Below are 23,724 nucleotides of genomic sequence, written 5' to 3' on the forward strand. Positions count from 1 at the left end.
AGAATGTGGATATGAATTAGATGGGTGATACTAGGGCTAATATCGAATGGCATGATGAAATGTATGCATCAGGCACCGTTACAAAATGGCGCTCAAACAAAGTGTGTTTTATTATGGTCGCACTAGTCCTTTGTTGATGTTTATTATTATTTTGAAATGTGATCACAAGGTTAACATATAAAATAATGGCCGCGTCCGGCACGCCCTCGTACCACAGAGGAAGGTGTATGCCGAAACGCGTCTGGTGCATTTGAAAGTCGAATAAAATCTATGACTTTTCCCCCGCGAGTGCTGTGTCTCTTTTGGTAACAAGTAAGGGGACAAGGAGCGTGATATATATATATATATATATATTACCTACTGGCGGTCGCCAGTAGGTAGTTATAGTTAGGATTGGCTACCATAGGAAATCCGCAACATTCTATTGGGAATAACTCTGGCGACGGTTGAGGAATTTGTGTGTAATTTTCCAAAATTTTGGCCATCTCCACTCCTTCCCTGGAAGTTTCGGGGGGATTCGTGAAGTGGGGGCTGAGAAAAAAGGGGGGTCCCAAAACGTGTTTTCCCCATGTTAATTTCCGTAGGACGGTCTGACAAGTCTACAGCCCGAACCGCTGAATGGAATTACGCCAAACTTGGCAAAATTGTAGGGACTGGTACGCAGATGTGCCTTTGCTATATTTGGTTGAAATTGCTCCAGTGGTTTTTTTGAAAATTAACTTCAAAAACACATATATATCTATAGGCGCGCTCCGAGTGCTCACCGGTGCGCGTACCGGGGAGCGCACCCGGCGCTACGGGAGTGCGCGAGCGGAAAGATGATTGGCTGTCGGGTGTCTGTCAACATTCTAAACAGTCCGGAGTGTCCGCCATCTTGTGTCTTGGTAGAATCGAGACACAAGAGGTGAAATAGAAAGGGGGAAATAATTCAAAGGGGGCAGAGTAGACACCCCCGACCCCCTAGGTATTCTGAGGGGGGCCTAGAAGGACCCTGAAGGGCAAAACCCCCTTTTTTTTTTTGAAATTTTCGCGGGGTAGGCGCTGGGTGCGTTCCCGGGTACGCTCTCCGGTTCGCGCACCCTGAGCGCACCGAGGGGAAAAACAGTGTAAAAAAATAGAGTAAAAAAATTAAGTAGAGTGTTTAGAGGAAAGTGATGCATTGCTGGAGTGTGTCACAAAAATGATGCAACTCCAGCAATGTATCCTTTCATATGGGGCTAGTCCCATGTAAAAGGGCCTGCATCAGTCTTACGCCTGCTGTGAGGGAGGCGCATGAAAAGTGACGCAGTGAAATCTCATAGATTTCACTACGTCACTTCTACAACCCTTTCTTGCGTCAATACTCCCCCTTTGCATACATTACACCTGGCACAGGTATAATGTGCCGCAGGGGTTTACAAAGTGACCCATTTACATAGATGCGTCACTTTTTAAAAATGACTCAACAAGGTGCATTTTTTACACCACTGGTGCATCACAAAAAGTGACGCACCGGTGGCGTTAAAGTGACTGATGGCCTCATAAATGAGGCCTTCAGTCTTCTACTCATGCGTCATATTTAAAGTAAGACGCATTATGTCGCAAGGAGTTACAGATACGTCAGTATTTCTGACATATCTGTAAGCGCAAAAGTGATGCATTGCTGGAGTGTGTCACAAAAGTGACGCAACTCCAGCAGTGCATCCTTTCACATGGGGCCAGCCCCATGTGAAAGGGCTTGCGCCAGTCTTACGCCTGCTGTGAGGCAGGCGCAAGATTTTGACGCAACGGTGTCCTAAAAGTGACGCAGTGAAATCTCATAGATTTCACTGCGTCACTTCTACGACCCTTTCTTGCGTCAATATGCCCCCTTTGCATACATTACACCTGGCGCAGGTACAATGTGGCGCAGGGGTTTACAAAGTGACGCATTTCCAAAGATGCGTCACTTTGTAAATATGACTCAACAAGGTGCATTTTTCACACCACTGGTACGTCACAAAAAGTGACGCACCGGTGGCGTAAAAGTGACGGTTGGCCTCATAAATGTGGCCTTCAGTCTTCTACTCTAACTTTTTCTTTCACTTTCTCTGTTTCTTCACTGCCTTACTCACCTTGTCTCACACTCAATTGTCTTTATCCAGTCTGTATCTCCACTCTTTCTTAAAAATCATTGCTCTTTTCTTACCCTTCCACACCACCGTTATTTTACTACATTTTCTTCACTTATCCACATTCCCCATGTTCACTCTCCTTCTCCTCACTCTCGTTCCCCACACTCACCTTCTTTCAGTCCCTCTACTTCACTTCCCTTCCCCTCTCGTCCCTTTCTTTACTTTCTCACACATTTTCCTCTCTTCTCTCACTGCACTCCACTTCAGTTACTCTTTTTCATTTTTTTAAGAATACAGGGGCATATTATCAAGCTTGTGCGCTAAAATTATCGCCGCTTTATCGGCCGAAAACGGCCGATAAAGCGGCGATAATGGGCTTGATAATATGCTCTGTGGAATTCCAATCGAAGCCCATGTTAGATGTCTTCACATCTAACATGTGCTTCGATTGGAATTCCACAGAGCATATTATCAAGCCCATTATCGCCGCTTTATCGGCCGTTTTCGGCCGATAAAGCGGCGATAATTTTACCGCACAGGCTTGATAATATGCCCCACAGCTCTTTGAATTGGAGGTAGTTCTGAAACGAACTTTTTTTTTCTTCTTTTTTCCTTTTTTTTCAACAGGGAATGGGAAACTGCTCAACAGGCGCAAACAAAAATAATCAAAATTAGGACTGGGGTTGGCAACGGTGGTTGTCTATTGCTCGAACCATGAGCATAACACTTTGTTCCCCATAACAAAGTAGCTGATCACATTTTTTGCATTTAATTACGGCTTCATTAAATGCAGGTTGAATGTTAGGGATCAGCTCTTCTGGTCGCCCCCTCACCGATGTAGTTGGTCCTCCGGTTGAAGTAGAGGCACCATCCCTGGGAGCCTCTTGTGCCAGAGCTCTGGCACTCTTCCGGGCAAAGTTCTGGGGGTGCCTCCTCTCGACGTGGCGAATCATGGTGGAGTTCCTAAATGAATATTTTTTAGTGGGGTCGCCCCCTTGAGAGGACTGTATGACAAATCCGGCACTCCACCTTTGGAGCATTTACTTTTTTTTATTATCTGGAATGGAAAAAAACTTCCATATGAAGTGTTCTTTTACCCAGGGAGGAGGAACCTCTTCATCAAAAAATGTCTCTGTGTCATCTTCACTGCTGGATGTTCTGGCAGCCATGGTAAACCAACAAAGATCCAAGAGCAAAAAGTCAGGTCTTGCAGTCATAAAAGTGAAAGAAGAAGTGAAGGAAATGGGTGGGGATTTCATTTTTTGTAAAAAAAAAACTGTTAGCAACCAATGAAAAGAGTTATTTTAAGGTCACATGACTTGACGCGCTTTCACTGCGCGCACCAGAGCGCTTCCGGGGGCGCTTACACGGCGCGAACATAGGTGCTTCCGGGGGCACTTACGTGGCGCTTGAGTGACGTTTTGATAGCTTTACGGAAATGTAAATTCCTTTTCATTTAGTAAATCAAAAATATTGCTTTTATAAGTATGGTACTAAATGTCTTGCGTTATTATTTACTTTTCATACATATTTTTTTTAACGAACGCAGAAATAGCACTCTCGGTGCGCTCTCCGGAGAGCTTACCGGTGCGCGCACCCTGAGCGCCCCAGGAAAAAATGATTAAAAAAAAAAACATTGAAAAAATATTTTTCAAAAATAAATTAATAATAATTAATACTTACACAAAACAGCAAATAAAAAAATAAAAAATCGTAGGTTACAAACTCGACATAGTGTGGTAAATAAAGTATTACCCTGTCATAATTTCTATAAATAAACAAAGGGTCATGCATAAAGTGAGAGGCAGAGTCCGTGATGTCCGATTCAAAAGGGCTTTATTTCAATAACTCGAGTTAGGGGAGAATCGGTTCCATCACCACTAAGGTTCAGGAAGGGTCTTCTTAACTTTATTCACAGAGTACAATATTTATACATTCAACTTCGCAGATAGGGAGGAGCGCTCCAGGCAGAGCAAGAGAAAGAGAGATAAGAACATGTGGGCGTGCATGAGGGCGTACATGTGGGCGTTCACTTGAGGAGTCATAGGTGAGTCATAGGTGGGTGGATACATGGAGGGGGGGTTGCATGGTCAGCTGGAACTTTGCCCTACTTGTGTGCGCAACTTGATCATGACGTGCAACTGACGTGTAACTGGGGGGAGCTGACTTTCGGTCTGGTAGGGAGGCCTTCAGTGTCAGGGCGACCAGCACGTCTGGTATTATCTGATATCTTAAGTCCGGGAATGTATTATCTGAAGCAAAGGTCGCTCATCACCAAGAGCCAGTGTGGGCATCTATTTCTTCGTTCATTGCGTGGGGGCCTTGAGCTTTCTATGGACGCGAGCTCTGCAAATCACTTAAACGGAGAGAGAAAGGCTAGGCCCTATCTCTGCAGACGGGTTCTGTTTACCTCCTTCACCAGGCAGGAATGTGATTCTGTAGAGCAAGCAGATAACTGTTGTGCAAAATACTGTCTTTGCACCCCGTGCTTGTCCCCTCTCGGCTTAGCCAAAAGTATGCAAGGTCAAGGATACGTAGCTGCAGCCCTCAGAGTGTCTGGAGGCATGAAACTTCAATTCGGGGACTGGCTGAGCCACAAAATGGAGAAATGGGTTCTTCGCGATATATTAAAAGTGCACAATGCAAACACATGGGCCACATGGGCCTCAGTGCAAAATGAACGTTTCTTTTATGGGAGACTTGGTGACTGGCATCCTAATGTGGGACGTAAATGCAGGGGCATCATTATTGCGGCCATAGAGGGAAAATGCATGGGTGACATGCACGTACACTAAACGTTGGGGTACACGCAGGGGACATATTGGCCATGTAAAATTTATTTTTCCTCATTCCCTCCTTGTCCCCTACGGTACCCTTCAGGACACATCTATTCTCATGAGACCGTATATTTGTTCATACAGCATCATTTGTTCATCTTTAATCCTTTGTATACGTGGATGTGGAACACAGGCAGTCGCACACAGGCCGCAAATGGCCGGGCCACACTGCAGACAGAGACAGCAGCCGAATATCATAAGCAGTATCATTCCTAGGAACGACAACACTTTCCATCCCCATGCCGATATTACACCCCAGAGCCAACTGGACCAAGTCCATGTGCCTGGGTCTTGATGTATATCGTGAGCAATCTTGTGGAGCCTTGTTATTGCTGCGTAAACAGATGGCGCGTTATTAGGTATGAAAACGCAGCAACTGGAGCCGATCACTCTACAGGCCCTGCCCCTATCCGCCAGGATGACGTCAAGAACAAGGCGGTTCTGAAGAACAACCAGTCGCATGGCAGACTGCTCCTGGGTCAAGTTCGCCAGGGCAGATGCAGTCTCATTCACAACTGCTTCCAGAGTCCTTGTTAACATTCGTATGAGTTTACTGTTTTGGACGGGACCTATGAAGAAAAAGAATCCTTTGTTGAAATCTGTATATTGCTCCCAGGCTGTCTCAGTCTGATCAATCTCTGAGGTATCGGTCTCTCTCCTGTGTCTAGCATGCTCTAGTCGTGAATCTCGATGATAATAGGATGGGGCCAGAAAGACGGGTGGCAGCAGGAACGCTATATAGCATGTCCCACCCCAGTTTAAGGGCAGATGTACATAGGCTGTCTGACCGCAAATGAAATAGGTATGGCGAGATTCTTTGAAAGAAGACTTTCCTTTATCATTAAACTCTACTACAGCATTACACTCGCTGTGTCCCATATGTACTGATCCTTTCTTTCTAACGCACAAATCACCTTTTACTGGTAGGACTGAAATAAACGGTGGACCCGCATTTTGCATGGGCTGAACATTCAGCATTATAAAGCTGAGGGAAGCATTTCCTTGCTCGTACTCTTCATTTTCTAGATCGGTTCCCTTCCTTTGGGGGAGTCCGTCTTCGTCTGGAAAACATACCTCATTCATTACTTTATTCAAGTTTCCGTATATCCAGTCACCCTGGTGAACTGTGGGCTTTCTATCCATGGATGTCATTAAGGCAAACCATGCTCCGCACGAACCATTGTGGGAGAACGGAAAAGGGAAAAGGGTCAGAACTCCCTTCAGCTTTTGATAAGGTGGGAGTCGGCCACATATCCAGCAATCTGTCGCATTGCTGGTCTGATGAGAACGGTGCAACATCCGAATAAAAGTATTGTTGCGCAGGGCCAGTCGATATGACAGTTCATGGGGTGGCAGATCACTAAATGTATGCTCTATGGTGTCATTAATGGAAGAGTGTATATGTGAGGCAATAGGAGGAAAGAAAACATGTAATATTAAACTGACACAGATTATAGTGATGCACAGAAGAGACAGAAGAATCAAAGATACTATACATCTACTACGTAATATCTTGCAGTATTTTTCTTTCATTTTTCTCTTTTTACTATTATTGTCCGCGATCTTATGCATGTCAGAAATCTTGTTTAACCGATTCACCACCTAGTGGACTTAAATGATCAAACGTCGTCTGGCTTTCTAGATCGTAATTTGGACCTGTACTCTTGCTGTGGAGTCTTTTTTGCAAAGGGGGCTCAAAGTCTGTAATGTCTTTTTTCTTTACCAAAGTTCCAGAGTCTCCTAAGTACTGTTTACAATGATGGGCATGAAGCCATCCTTTTCTCCCTTCGACTTTGATGGCTGTCCTCGTTGTTAGTAACACTAACTTCGGCGCCTTCCAACGCGGCTCAAGGGGGCTTGATCGATCAAAATTCCTGACGAGCACATAGTCCCCTGAAACTATGGCGTGCTCCGTGACCTGGGTGTTGTCAGGGAAGGCGGCGGCAACCTGTGAACAACAAGAGAGTAGTGCAGACATCAAGGAAGCCAGGTAATCTGTAAGCATGTTACTGTCAACATCAGGTATTTTCTTAGGCAGGGGCGTACCCCACATGTTCGGCGGTCAACCGAAAACCACTTCATATGGTGATAGGCCTGTTCTGGAATGGGCTGCCATACGCATGTAAAAGAGGGCAACCGGCAAGGCTACCATCCAATCCAGGCCTTTGTCTGCACAGATCTTTGCTAGTTTCGTCTTTATTGTCTGATTATGTCTTTCTACAAGGCCTGCTGCTTCAGGGTGTCGCACACAATGGAACTTCCAGTTATATCCTAACAGAAGAGACACTTGTTTCATTAATTCAGAAGAAAAAGGCTGGCCATTGTCTGAGTAAACGACACGGGGCAATCCGTATCTAGCCGCTTCGCTGCTAAGGCACCTTAATATTTTACATTCATTTTCCATTGAAATGAATGGAAAGTTCATGACGAGTTACCCTTGTCATTAGCATCGAAGAGGCTAGGAAAGAATTTGCGCACCAATTGCCTGGCGGTTGTCACAGCAGTATAATCTGGGACTGGATACGCTTCTGTCCATCTAGTTAGTGCACACACAACTACCAGGACATACTTGTAACCTCTACATCTGTCCATTTGGATATAATCCATCTGGAGGACCTCAAAAGGGTGGTCAGGAGGATGAAATCCGCCTTGTTCCACCGGGATGCCTTTACCTGGATTGAACTGACAACAGATCATGCATGTTCTTACTTTTTGTTTCGCTGCTGCACGCAGGTGCTTGTTAAACCAGATATTCTGTAAGCTGTCTATCATTGCCTTCTCTCCCAAGTGTGCTGGACTATGTACTGTGTTTATGATCACTTGTACCATTGAATCAGGAAGAAACCATGTGGCTTTGCCCTCAGTCATCCAACCTTGGTCAGTCTGGACCCCTCCTTGTTCAGTCCATTTCTTTATTTTATCTGAAGTGGCATGTGTCTGTATGTCAAGTACATCTTGAGAAGGATCCCTGACTGTCATACTTTTTGTCAGTAATGGTACCTCTGTCTTTGCCGTGTCTGTTGGTGTCTGGGCTGTAAGTTTAGCAGTTCGGTCTGCCAGGTCATTACCCTGGGAAATGGTGTCTGTAGCTTTGGTGTGTGCTTTGCATTTCAGGATGGCTATGGCTGCAGGTAAATGTATTGCTTCGAACAGGGCCTGAATAAGCGGGCCGTGCTGAATTTTGGCCCCATGAGAGGTCAAGAAACCTCTCTCCCTCCATAGTACTCCAAAATCATGAACTACGCCAAAAGCATATTGTGAATCTGTATAAATGTTCACTTTCAAGTGCTTAGCTCTTATGCAGGCTTGTGTCAGAGCGATGAGCTCTGTTGCTTGTGCTGACAGTATGTCTATTCTTTGTGTCCCCATGACTTCAGTAGCAGTGGTTACGGCATATGCTGCCACTAATTCTCCCGCACTCGTCCTCATGCATGATCCATCTACATAGAGTGTTAGGTCAGGGTCTGAGAGTGCAACATCTGTCAGGTCTTGTCTGGGTTTTGTCACTATATTCTTTATTTCCACACAGTCATGTGGTGCGGTGTCTACTGTACTTGAGGGCAAAAGTGTAGCAGGGTTTAGTATGTTACATCGTCTGATCTCTACGTGTGGTTGAAATAACATCAGTTCATATCCTGTCAGTCTCGCTACGGTTAAGTGTTGTGTCTGTGTCCTGTTCAAGAGAACTTCCACTGCATGCTGTACCTGTACTGTCAGGGGGTGTCCCAGCACTATCGAGTCACTTTGTCTTATGGCTAGGGCTGTTGCTGCAACCGATTTCAGGCACGCAGGCAGAGCCTGGGCCACTGGGTCCAGTGTACTAAAAAAATAAGCACAAGGCTTGTGTTTCCCTGCTTGATCTTGTGTGAGGACAGATAATGCTGTTCCATCCCGTTCAGTTACGAAAAGCATAAAGGGTTTGCTGTAACTAGGAGTCGCTAAAACTGGCGCTTGACATAAGGCTCTTTTTAATTCCTCAAATGCCAAGGTGTGTTCTTGTGTCCAAGGGAGGACAGTCAAAGACGCTGCCTCCTGTGTTGTCAACTGTACTAGTGGTTTGGCTAGATAGGCATAATGGGGAATCCACTGCCTGCAGTATGAAGTGAGGCCAATGAAGGCCCGCACTTCATTTTGTGTCTTGGGCTGTGAAAGGTTAGAAATTAACTGAATACGTTCTTGTGTCAGCTGTCTACCCCTCTTGGACAGCAAGTGTCCAAGGTATACCACTTGCTGTGCACAGAATTGTAACTTTGAAGGGGACACTTTGTGCCCCTTGTCTGCCAGAAAGTGTAAAACCGTCAGTGATGCATCTTCGCAGTCTGTTTCTGATCGTGCTGTGATGAGGATGTCGTCTACGTACTGTATCAGTCCTGTGTTGGTAGGCATATTAATACTGTCCAGCTGTCTTTTTAATGCTTGACTGTAAATGCTAGGACTCTCTGTGAAGCCCTGTAGTGCTCTTGTAAATTTAAAACTGCGTCCTTTTAAACTGAATCCGAAAAGATATTGGCAGTCTGGATGAATTGAAACGCTGGTTAGCGGCGGCAGACCCGAGAGCAGAGGACGGCCCGGGACCAGGGTTCGATTCCCGGCGCGGCAGGTTTCTGGACCAGGGTCAGCGGACTCGATAATTCTCTCGCCTCGGTGCCCACTCTGATCAGCGATCACACTCGGCAACTCTGGGCACTAGCTTGCCTCATCTTCACTAACGGCCCCACCAGACCGCCGGGGATGCCTGGTCTCACCCTGGAGATACCCATTAAGGGACCATCTCTCAGGGAAGCCAGGAAGGGTTTCGCAGCGGTCGAAGCGCCTTGGGACCCTACGGGTATGTAGTGCGCTATATAAATGCCAATACATACATACATACATACATTCAAGTCAATGACTGTAAAGAACGTTGCCTCAGAATCAATAGCAGTCAGTAATGAAGAAATGTCTGGGACCACTGGGTATTGTGGGACTACGCATTTATTCAATTCTCGAAGGTCAACAACTAGTCTGTAAACTGGTGGTGCATTAGGGTCTGATCGTTTAAGGATAGGAAGAACAGGTGAGTTACACACATTCGAGTCAGTCTCCACCACCACCCCTTGTGCAATGAGTTCGTCAATAATTTTCAATAAGGCCACTTCGGCATCAGGTGGTATTTTGTATTGTCGTATACGTGGTAGTACTACTCCTGCTTTGAGAGTGACCCAGTGTGGTGTTATGTTCATGTAACCTACGTCAGTCGGACCTTGTGCCCATAGGTGCTGTGGTACATTCTGGAGTCCGTGGTCAAAATCTGTCAACACATAATGACCCTTAAAATCACGTAAGAACAGTCGCACTCCCTCCGGAGAACAACAGATAACTGCTCCTAGTTCTTTTAATGTCTTTATACCAAGTAAGTTTTCTGGACATGATTTAGTAAGTAGCAAGTCTGTGGTACGTGACAGTGGACCAACCCCGAGGTAGACTGGTTTCGATACTTCATTAATAATAGGCTTTCCTGAAAATCCCAGGGAAATATTCTGTGAGCCCGAGAGAGGTGCCCCTGGAACCTCGTCATGGCTGATGGTAGTTCTGCTCGCCCCTGTGTCAATCAGAAACTTTCTGTCCTGTCCCAGTACACGACCATGTACATAGGGACCTTCTTGATCTACAGGAACCTGAATAAGGGGCAAGCCATCTTCCCTCTCAAGGCTGTTTCATGAGAATGATTGGTATTCTGGATAGTCTGACTGTGTGTACTGATACATTTGTGGTGTGGCATGAACAGGCGGTGGTGGGGGTGGAAAAGTCGCTATTGTCTGTTGTGTGCTCTGTTGGGTGCTATTTTGCCTAGGAGTGTGTGGTCGTTCTTTTGTTTTGCCTGTAGCTATATTGTGTTTCAGGACAGCACATTCCTTTACATAGTGACCTGGTTGTTTGCAATAATTACAGTTCCCCTTGACAGGTGTCGTGCCATTTTTGTTCATATTTGCCAGTACCGTTTGGGCAACCAGCACCTTCATTTTTGTCTCTTTCATGCGTCTCTTTTCCTGATCCTGCTCTTCTCTAATCCTGTTCTGGTGATATTGTAACATTTGTAACATTTGTGAAGGGCTGTTTGCTTGCCAAGTACTCTCAACCTTCAGTACTCTATTCTTGATCTGGGGTAGGGAATTCTCTACTAATTTGCTCACGAAAAGATGGGGATATGATTTGCTACCGGGCTTAAGGCCACTATTAATAGCAAAGCATTTCTCGAATCTAGAATAGAAATCGCTTGTGTCCTCTTCTTGTTTTTGTTTACAGGCTGAAATAGCATCCCAGTCTTCCTTTTTAGTAATCAATAGTCTCGGCAAAACCTGTTTTAGGAGTTCAGGTAGTTCTTTAGCTTTGTCACCAAGACCAACCCCCGGGAGCCTGCCTTTATCCTCCGTTTCCAATGCCTCCCAGCTTAACTTTTTCTCTCCCACCTCCCAGTCTTTTTCCTTAAGCTTTTCATAAATGCCTGCTGGCAATAGTACTTTCAATAGTTTCAGAATGTCAGCGAACGTATAATCTCCGATGCAGAGAATGTCTTTTAATTCTCGGTGAAACCCCCCCGGGTCTTTATCATGGGAGGGCAACATCTTTTTCATTTCCAGTATTTCTAATTTCGTCAAGGGGGTGTAAACATACACCCGTTGAAGCTCATTGTTTACATTTTTGACGGGATGTACCTCTCGTAGGGGGTTCTGTCTGTCTACGTATAGGTGCTTTCTGTCGTGGTGTGGGACGGGATGCATGCATGTGGTCAGAAAATTTAAGTACTTATGTCGTTGATCCAGGATGACGTTAATTAATTCAGTACCCAGGCCTGTCCATCTGTCTAGAACTATGTCGTCCAGTAATTTATACAATTGACTGTGATCGGAATATTGATTCTCATACAACGTTATTAAATGTTGGACCATGTAAATACCGGCCAAACGCTGTTCGTTCGGCGGGAGGCTCAAGAACGTTTGGGCCACTATATCATTGTTATGTATATTGGAATTGGACACCCACTGGGTGGCTGACCGGGCCAACTCCATTTCGTGTGGGCTGTGAGATCGGTCGTTCTTTATCCGTCGGTCCAGTGCTTTTTCAGTAGCTTGGAATAGATTTTCAAGGGAATATCTTTCTTTTATAGCCGGCCCCTGTTTACGGTAGTCGAGGCACTTGGGCCTGTCAAACCGTCGTGCATTGCCTACATAATTCATTTTGTCCTTTGCCTCGTCTACCTCTTCCGTTGATGACTCATCCTTCTCATCAGGCTCTACTTTGTGTGTTGCTAGTATTTCCTTTCATATTTTGTTCATCATGCTATCTGTCTGTCCCGTTTTATCATGCCGACCGGCATCTATGTGATCACTCCATTCTATCAAACCAGGCTTTACATCCCCGTCTCCTTCGTATTTTTCCCTGATCAGGCAGTTAACAATAAAACGGAGGATGTAGTTCTTAACCCCCACCTTTCTGTTTTGCATGGCCTGTGCTATACTCTCGGGTCCCTCCCCCGTTCTAATGAAACGGTATATTTTATCTAGGTGGTCTTTCATATCTGGTAGTTTGTCCAAATATGCGACGGCCTGTCTTAGTCTTAGTGAAATCACGAGCATTGAGCCCTTTCCTGGTTCTGGATCGTATATACAGTGGGGGATTGCTACATCTATAGTAGGCCCCCCTCCTCCTACTGCCCCGGGCCACACGTCGTCTTTCACGAGCTGTTGGAGCTGTTCCGCTATTGGGGGCGGAGGGAAATCTGCGTTTGCGTAGTCCGGTGGGGACTCTTCTAGATAGGAGGAAATAAACGCCTCCGATGCTGTCTGCTTTATTCTACGTACTCTATAGGGTACAGGTGGTGGCGTTCGCGATCTACGGGGTGTGTCTGAGGGGGTCACTCTAGCCAGTTCTTCTGAGAGGACGGGATAAATACCAGCAACGACGGCATTTCTTTCTCTATCAGCCTGTTCTGCTTTGACCCGTTCCCCCTCCTCCGCAGCTCTTTTTCTTTGGCTTTTTCCGCTGCTTGTTTAGTTCTCTCTGCTTTGTTGAATTCTTTCTCTGTTCTCCTATGTGCTTCTTTTCGCCATAACTCAATGGCATCTTTCTGAGAGGGTCTTGATTTCTTTTACCATAGCGATTCCTCTACTCTCATAATGCATTCAGAATCCCACATTCCCGAGACAGGCCATCTGTACTTCTCCTCTAAATCCTTTGTGTAATCTACCCATAGGTCTAAATACAATATGGCATCTAGCCCATGTTTATTATACATATAATGACCAGGTGTGTCTCTAGGCGGGATGTTAACTGGCTCTTCTAGCATACCTTTCCTGGACCCTATCTGACGTAATTTCGAAAACAGTGGCATGTTGAAACCAACTTAATGAAAACACAATACACACCAAAATAGTCTGACCGAAACAATCATTAACACTAAAACACTAAAACACTAAAACAGATACAGTTTAACTTCATGTACTTGAAAACAATTAACTTTATGCACTGGAATACAGCACAACCATACCGGTCTCGTAAATGAGACACGTCTTTACCGTGTTCATGCAAATGAACCTGTCTTTACCGTGTTCGTGTGAACGAACCCGTCTTTACCGTGTTCGTGTGAACGAACCCGTCTTTACCGTGTTCATGTAAATGAACCTGTCTTTATCTTTATGCGTTCCCAATAGTAGTACTCACCGGGAAGCAGAACTTGAAAGCCTCGGATACTTGTACTGCACATGCGCGGAACAGGTGGACCTCTGGAAACCTCGGACCTTGCTCTCTCACGGGTTGGGCTCTGGTTGGGATGATCCGCCATCCTCACCGCCTCATGTGGATGCCTGGTCGCAGTCCGTCCTCCTCCGTGGGCCTGAGGGAGTAAGCGGGAAGTCCCGCTGGCGTGTACACTTTGAAGTCCGTCACGGCTGTAGTAGGGGGCAAGGCCTGGACCTACATCTCCGGCGCGTGGGGAAAGGGATTTGTTCCTATTCGGGCGCCAGATTTATGTGGTAAATAAAGTATTACCCTGTCATAATTTCTATAAATAAACAAAGGGTCATGCATAAAGTGAGAGGCAGAGTCCGTGATGTCCGATTCAAAAGGGCTTTATTTCAATAACTCGAGTTAGGGGAGAATCGGTTCCATCACCACTAAGGTTCAGGAAGGGTCTTCTAAACTTTATTGACAGAGTACAATATTTATACATTCAACTTCGCAGATAGGGAGGAGCGCTCCAGGCAGAGCAAGAGAAAGAGAGATAAGAACATGTGGGCGTGCATGAGGGCGTACATGTGGGCGTTCACTTGAGGAGTCATAGGTGAGTCATAGGTGGGTGGATACATGGAGGGGGGGTTGCATGGCCAGCTGGAACTTTGCCCTACTTGTGTGCGCAACTTGATCATGACGCGCAACTGACGTGTAACTGGGGGGAGCTGACTTTCGGTCTAGTAGGGAGGCCTTCAGTGTCAGGGCGACCAGCACATCTGGTATTATCTGACATCTTAAGTCCGGGGATGTATTATCTGAAGCAAAGGTCGCTCATCACCAAGAGCCAGTGTGGGCATCTATTTCTTCGTTCATTGCGTGGGGGCCTTGAGCTTTCTATGGACGCGAGCTTTGCAAATCACTTAAACGGAGACAGAAAGGCTAGGCCCTATCTCTGCAGACGGGTTCTGTTTACCTCCTTCACCAGGCAGGAATGTGATTCTGTAGAGCAAGCAGATAACTGTTGTGCAAAATACTGTCTTGGCACCCCGTGCTGGGCCCCTCTCGGCTTAGCCAAAAGTATGCGAGGTCAGGGATACGTAGCTGCAGCCCTCAGAGTGTCTGGAGGCATGAAACTTCAATTCGGGGACTGGCTGAGCCAAAAAATGGAGAAATGGGTTCTTCGCGATATATTAAAAGTGCACAATGCAAACACATGGGCCACATGGGCCTCAGTGCAAAATTAACGTTTCTTTTATGGGAGACTTGGTGACTGGCATCCTAATGTGGGACGTAAATGCAGGGGCATCATTATTGCGGCCATAGAGGGAAAATGCATGGGTGACATGCACGTACACTAAACGTTGGGGTACACGCAGGGGACATATTGGCCATGTAAAATTTCTTTTTCCTCAATAGAAAGGAATTAGCTTTTAAAAAACCTTTGAAATTCAGTGAAAAAACTAGAGGTTTTACAATCGTTATAGTTAGGAATTAGCATTTAAAAACCTTTGAAATTCACTAAAAAAACATAGGTTTCACATTTGTTATAGTTAGGAATTAGCATTTAAAAAACCTTTGAAATTCATAAAAAAAACATAGGTTTCACACCAGTTATAGTTAGCTGAACATTTTACTCATACAAAACCATTGAAATTCCCACGTTATAGTTAGTTGGACTCACTATAACTTGCTCACCCGCAATTCACTGCTGATGATGTTACATATTACATCATTCATGACATGGTCAGTGACATCACTGATGACATCTCAAATGACATTACTGATGACATCACTGATGACATCATCTATGTGATAATATAATGCACCTCCTCACGCTCTAATCTAATCTTTGATACATCCAGTATTGAATACAGATTACCATTCCTGAAACCGTTGACACACCAATACTAGTTACTACATACACACTCACTGATTCCTAAGTTTACACACACATCCACTCGTTCACCCATACAATCACTCATACATACAGTCACTCATCAATACAACACTATCATATGCACTCATACACCTATACAGACACTGACACACTACCACTCAACCATGGACTTATTTACAAACCTAGTTAGTCATGCAAAGAATCAATCACACTCCCATTTCCTCTTCTATACAGTTATACACATAACACCTTACTTATTCAAACATATACTAACACATACTTACTCTCTTTTACAATCACTGATACAAGTACACATTGATCCATACAGTCACTTACGCGATCACAGACTCTCATGTATAGTCATTGATATATGCCAACTCTCAAATGCACTGTGTTTTACATATGTACTTACTTGGACATGTAACACTGAGATATCCATTCACTCACCAACACATCCATGCACACAGTCAACCGTCCATTCAGCTATTTCCACATGCACTCTTGAACTTATACACCAAGTGAATCAACTGCTCACACATCTATGCACAGAGTCACACACCTCCCAGCCACTTCCACACAAACTCACCCTCACATACAAATACTAGGGCAACCAATCAATAACCCATATAGCCACTTATATAGCTACTAATCAACACATGCAGCACCTTACAAAACTACAGACATAATGATGCACACATACAGACAGTTTAGTCACTAACCCATGCATTCAGTAAGACACATTTAATCACTCACTCATACAGACAGTCACGCACCAACCAAATCCTTCATCCAGACACTTATACACCCACTCATTCTTGAATATGTAAAACATATTTAAACTTTACAGTAACACACAAATGATGTATAGAACTTTACAGAAACACAAAGACACTGGATGATGTCATCAGTGATGTCATCAGTGATGTCATTTGAGATGTCATCAGTGATGTCATCCGTGATGTCAATGACCATGTCATGAATGATGTAATATGTGACATCATCAGCAGTGGATTGCGGGCGCACGAGTTATAGTGAGTCCAACTAACTGTAACGTGGGAATTTCAATGGTTTTGTATGAGTAAAATGTTCAGCTAACTATGACTGGTGCGAAACCTATGTTTTTTTAATGAATTTCAAAGGTTTTTTAAATGCTAATTCCTAACTATACCAAATGTGAAACCTATGTTTTTTTTAAGTGAATATATATATATATATATATATATATATATATATATATATATATATATATATATATATATATATATATATATATATATATATATATATATATATAGAGAGAGAGAGAGAGCGAGAGAGAGAGAGAGAGAGCGAGATATTCACAGACAAATATCGAAGGTAACTGGGATGTTATAGATAGGAAATAGAATTTAAAAACAAAAAATAGAAATTCACTGAAACACCATAGGTACAGAGACGTTCTAGTTAGGCTCAGATTTCACTCGAACAAAACCATAGAAATTCAGCAGTTGTGGTTGCCTGAGCTAACTATAACCTACGCCCTGCAATGTACTGCTTATGACCTCACATATTCCATCACTCATGACATGGTCAAGGGATATCATTGATGACATCAATGGCAATACCCAGTAGGTAGCTATAGTTTGAACCAACTTATCCCTCATGGACAAAGTATTTTTTGTTTTGCTAATAACTTTGGCGCCGTTTGATGAATCTTCACAAACTTTCAAAAAGTTGTACTCATGTTAGTTGAGCTCCTGTATTTTGGGGTGATTCCTCAAGCAGGGGCCGAGAAAAAGGGGGTCCCACAACGCTTTTTCTCCATGCAATGTCTATGTGGAGTTTGCAGTTTTTAAATATGACTATAGCCGGAACCTTTGAACAGGTTTATACCAAAGTAGGCAGAAAGGTAGATCTTGGTGAAGAAAGTGACCTTTTTGGTAATTTGGTGTAAATATGTTCAGTTCTTCTGGAGTTATCAAAGGAAAAAGATTTTTTAGGTCTCTAGGGACGTAGATCCACCACCAAGCCACTACAGTGGATTTGCGAATCCATGTGCCACCTCCAATGTCATGATTTGTTGTCAGCAACCTGACAAAATTTTGTAGTCACTTGCACTGGGGAAGGGAACAATAAAGTGTAAAATCACATAAGGTGTCAGGATAGAGGTATCCTGACCCCATAGGACACATGGAGGTGTTTTTGAGGGACTGCTTATGGGTGAAAAATTGCCCCAAATTTTCTTTTTGGTCTATGAGTGGATCCCCTACTGGGCTCAGTGTGATCCTCGGGTAACTTTGCAATGGATCCACAGATTTGAAGCAGAATTAGAAAATACATTAAACCCACTCACCAACCAAACCCCGCTTTGGGTTTAGTACATGTAGTGGGCTGGCCACAGGCCACAGACAGGCCCAGCAGCCAGTCCCCCCCCCTTCGCATGGCCAATTGTATGGTGATTGTATTAACGCGCAGCAATTATATATTACTCTACATTGAAAAAAATACAAATTCTGTGAAAAAACCAATGGTTACAGGGGCGTTATAGTTAGGTATCTCTTTTACCCACACAAAACCATAACATTTCAGCAAATATAGTCAGTGATTAATTTGTGCCAGTGCTTTCCTGTACTGAGCATCAGCACTTTATTGTCAGGGCCAGGTCTATAAATTATTTTCAAGAGGCAGTGGTGGTGAACGTAATTTTTCAAACAAAATGCAAAGTGAGACAGCTTTACTTGTCCCACGTCGTCTGTGCTGTTCAGCCTCTCACTCTCACCCATTCGTCAACACATGCACTCCTGGTTGGCGGGCAACTGAATTTGAACCTTTTAAGCTTTTACTAATAAAAACAAGCACTGGCAAAGCCAATAGGTCTTGCCTTTTGGACGTATTGGCTTTGACAATGCGGCTGACTGTGGATACCATGCAACATCTGTAAAAACAGCGTAGGACAAAGTAAATAAATACTTAGGGGGTCATTAGGATGGCGGACGGACTTAGTCCGCCCACCATCCTATCGGGACTCAGGACCGCCCGCCATAAGGGCGGGGGTCCCGTGGGTGGTATTAGGATGCGGCCACAACAGCGGTGGCCGCATCCTGCATTTATAACATTGTGGCGGGCGGTGCTCTCTGCAATGCCTGCCACAATGCCATGAATGCATGTATGCATTTGCATACACAATGCGGCAGGCACCGTCCGGTGCCTACCACATTGCATATGCAAATGCAGGGGGGTACCACAGGTACCCCCCCATCTGTACCCCCCACCCCTCCTTCACTTTGGGGGCTCGCAGGGTGCCCCCAAAGTGAAGACCGCATGAATGCTACCACGGAAAAGCATTGAAAAATGCCCATCATAATATGGCTTGCGGTGTCTGATAGACACAACCACCATATTATTCCTTTTCCGCCCCGTCCGCCGAGGTCCCCCCGCCATACTAATATGGCGGGGGGAAATGAGTGTGGATGTTGGGTGGATTGTCCCGCCAGGCTGGCGGAAGCTACCGCCAGTGTGGCAGGGGCAATCCGCCTGACATCATAATGGGCCCCTTACTTTGACACTTTCAGATCACGTACTCGTGAGCGTTTCGGGAATTACATTGGGTGCTGAACTACGCGAGTGCAATTATATGAGTGCTTTGTGGTGGATATTATTGAAGGTGAGTGGAGTGTGACAGTTGAGTAGAGTGTGTAGAAGTAGGAGGACGAGAAGCGGTTACTATAATGTTACGTAATTTTGGTGGTTTTAGGAAGACGACCAAAGATTGGCGTGCAGGTGATTGGGAATATCTGACTGGATTGGAACACAACAAGACAAAATATTTAGGTGAGCATTGGGAGTTCGTAGTATATAATGTATGTGTATGGGATGATGACAAAGGGATACAGGTATTGTAATGACATATGACTTTGGTGGTTTTAGAAAGACGTATCTCCGTTGAATTTCTGGAAATTGGGTGTACTAGACGTGATTACAGAGGTAAAGAGTACAACAGGACAAGATAATTAGGTGAGCATGTAGCGTGGCGAGTAGATACTGTATGTGTTACATGTAATATGGAACTTGTGATGCAGGCTTGTAGTTGATTATCTGAGTTGTCGGGGAATTGGTACCTGAGATACTATAATATAGTGGTAATATACGAAGAGATCTGTACTGTTGTCTATGTGGCTATGTGTGAGTCATAAGACCAATGGAGTCATAATATGGAACATGTTCATATATTTTTCTATTCTTTCGCAAGAACGTACTGCCGCACTTTGAGAATAATTATTATTATGATTTGAAATGTATTATGCAATGTGAGGAAACATTGTAGTGATGAAAGGATAATTGACAAGGTTGGTAGTGGTACTTGGTTATTAGAGATTTATATACTAGGGAGTACTCACTTAATGACACGAACTTTGGGTGATTTCTTGTTGGGGACTTGGTTCTATCCCTCTACTCTTATAACACTGGTTTGGCTTGTGGATGTTTAACTTTTTGTATTTCCCTTTGGATCTTTGACGTAGGAATGGTATTTGCGGAAATATGTTAAAATGTTGTACTGAGCTACTCTTATGTATTATTATTTGGGTTGCAGCACTAAGAAGTCAATTACTAAATGTGAGCAAGACAAAACACGTGTTGGCTTCTTATTATTTGAATTGGAGCTGTGTTCATTGGATTACGAATTGAAACAATAAATAAATAACTTTGGAAGACAAATACATATCTACTCTGCTGACTGAACCTTGACATCTGAAGAAAGACTTTTTATGACAATTTATAACTGATTTAGAGTGCTCGGAGGACTTTTCCTCGTATTTATTGTTTATCCACAAGTGTGGATTTACTTTGGGGTTGTGGTAACCAACCTCTCATCTTCCTGGAGCACCACTGTTATACTGTATGTTGTTACTTTTCCCTGATTTGCTGTGCACCTGTATAGCTTAGCTGGTTACCAACATGTATTCATTAAATAAATAAAGGAGCTCATGGAGCGAAGATGTGTGATGACTTATGTGCGCATGAATGAGCAGGAATGTACTTGCCTACAAAATGAACAGGTGCCATTTTTTTATATATCTAATCTGGAATGGATCAGAAAATTAAAACTGCAAGCAAGAAAGAGCTTTTGTAAGATGGAGAGGTGGACAACGGTTTGCTTCCAGCTCCTACAAAGAAATATTTTTTTAAAGAAACCTTTTAGGGGTCGATGGCAATAGATGAGCAGGTAATAAAGTAAGATTAATGGACTACGTGCAGAGGGAACCACGGAGCAAAAGATTTGCCCTTTCTCCATTTCTAATTGTGTAAAAGAGCTAGTACATCCGCAAGTTTTTAGCTGAGACCTAGTTAAAAAAAATCAGATAATGGTCCATCTTGGCAACGTATACTTTCCCAAATGCATAGACTTAGAACTCACCATAGAGTGTTTAAAAATATTGTAGTCTATTTAGACATAACTTCGATAAGTTTCCTTTTCCCTCTGAATATAGTTTGTCCAAATATCTTTAATCATAAGTTACCTTCAGGTTAAGACATCAATAGCCATCTATGTTTGTTTTCCCCTCCAAACGTCATACTGAGGGTCTCATTAAAATGAATTTTTTTTTTTCTTATCTGGGAAAGAATGTTGAATATTCAAGGCCATGGCTTTTGTAGTCCAAGATCAGCAACGCAGGAAAACCTATTTACATGCCTGACATAACATTATCTAGGTCAGTAATCAGGGACTTTAACCCCTTCGCTGCTCATGACAAGCTCAGCTCATCATGAGGCACAGTTGAGCTGTGCTTATGAACGAGATGAGCTCGTCATGAACAATGGGGAAACTAAAAGCTCAGCATAGGAGGGGAAACTCAAAGCAGCCAAGTAAAAGGCAGCCTGCTTTACACTCTGTAGAGTAAGGGCTTAAAGTTACTGCTTGATCCCGATAACTACTCTTGGGACTATTTGTTTGTAAATAATGGGCTTATGCTCTGTATAAACCATGGATGTGTACCTCACCTTGCTATTCTACTCAAAACTGTCTGTCTATTAGTAGCTATAGTGGGACTAGTGATGATGATAAAACATAACGTCAATAACATAACAAAAGAAAGCACCATGGTAACACTTCAATACTATACAATGCAGAATTCCAACATGTGGAAATCCGGTTCCAAATAGATGATTGTAAAAAATAGACAAATGTCTCATTTACATGACAATTCATTATCAAAAACAACAGCGTAACTTAACATTAGTTTTCAGGGGTGAAAACTGCATGCAAACTGATCGAGAATGGAAACAAACAGTTTTTGTGTGGACAGTGCAATTTGCAGTACCTCAAATTCCCGCACACACAAAAGCTGCAGGAATTCCATTTTTGCCACTCTCCTTCACTTACAAAAATGTGAACTCTCATATACTCTGGGGTTTTCTGTATCCCTTGATGTTCTTGTCAGAGAAATTTAGGCTACAACTAGTTTTGTGAATCAGACCCATTAATATTCGTTCATAGTGCTTTGCAAGGGCGTTCTTGTAGCTCGGGCCTATGGAGAAACCCTTAAACTTCATTCAACTCCCTTCAGTGAGGTTCATGGCTCTCACAGGTGGTTAATTATTCAGTTTTCTCCACATCAGAGTTTAAGGGACTGTTGCTAGGGTTGAACGGAATGTAGCCAAGGTGATTACAAAGATCAAGTGCGCTCGTGTTTTAGGTGAATAAATCTTACATCACCAGCACCACTTATTTAAGAAAAATATATTGTTGCGTTATCACTGGGCCTTTGTGCCGACCTGAGTAGGATAGTTGCCTGGTTCATACACATTCTGGTAAAGTTAACCCTGGCAATCTTTCATTTCTCATTATGGCAGCAAAAATTTACTAAACTACTTCGGCTAAAATTACAGTCGCTATACAGTAAATACTCAGTAAATAGGCTAAGCCTCAAATCACTCCTTTCATTCATTGGTCTTCAGAGCACACGTGGAGCTGTCAAAACTTTGTCACACATGACAACGGCAATCCCAGGAGGGAGGCTGTGCATTTGTAATATTGTGTGTAGTACATTTTGTACAGTTGTGTTTATTAACCTTCAAATGTCGCGTTTTCTATACATGAAAACGGAACAAGATGGTAACAACATTCAAATTATTTCGGGCCATTGTTTCTTCTTCTATGCACCCTTTCATACATAGACCACTTTATAGTCTGTTGTCAATTGTATTCTGTGCTGGTTGGGGTTTAACAGTTACTTCATTGTGTATTACCTTCATGTTAGGGAGCAAAAGGCACTGTTGTATGTTGGTAACATTATTTTATGGGCTAAGGCTAAGAAGTGCCAATTGGGTAAGAAATGTTTGGTGTATGCCCACTTACCATGCACTTGTGAGAGTAAATCCCTTTCTAAAGACTTGTCACTCCTCCATCTCTCCTTTTACTCATGCAAAGCCTCCTTTTACTACTTTGATCTCCCTAATAACCCTTTCTATATTCTTCCCTCCTCTATCCCTCCCTCAACCCATCCCAAACCTCATTTTACTACAATCTCCTAAATAACACTTTCTAGACGCTTCCCTCTTCTATCCCTCCATTATCCCATTCAATGAAACTAATAGACTCACATGTTCATTGCTCAAATTATTATATATTTCCCTATGTTAACCCACCCCTGATCCTTTTTGGGTTTTGGAGTAGCATAATGCTCACTGAAAAGTGATTCGATGCTTTGTCAGGGGTGGAAGATCTATATAAATACAATTGCAATATTGGGCATATCACAGGACTGAATGATGTGCATAAATCAGTTACAGGATTAGCATATGCCAGGGAGGTGCATATTGTGCCTCTTGCAGAGTCCAATAAATTCTTCATGTGATAGATGCTTTCACAGTGGGCTTTCACCTCTGAGCTATATAATGCCATTTATCATACTGTCTTTTAGTAATAGACTGGTTTGGGGCAGTTTAGGGTCAAGCCTGGGAAGACATAAAATACAACGGAAGTAGATAGCCAAATCAGAATTAGTCAGGCCTTTAATGGTCAGAAAACATAAATTATCTTTGGTTCCAAAAGGCATGACATCCACTCTCTTTTTCAGCTTTGCCTTGATTTTTTAAAGATACTTTCCAAGGAGCTTGAAAAGCAACACCTATCAATTAACCATCATATTACCAAGGTATGAATTCAGATTAGGTATTACATGTGTCTTTCAGCAGTACCAGTTGAGGATGT

Source organism: Lissotriton vulgaris, chromosome 11, assembly GCF_964263255.1.
Source record: "Lissotriton vulgaris chromosome 11, aLisVul1.2, whole genome shotgun sequence".
NCBI classification, from domain to species: Eukaryota; Metazoa; Chordata; class Amphibia; order Caudata; family Salamandridae; genus Lissotriton; species Lissotriton vulgaris.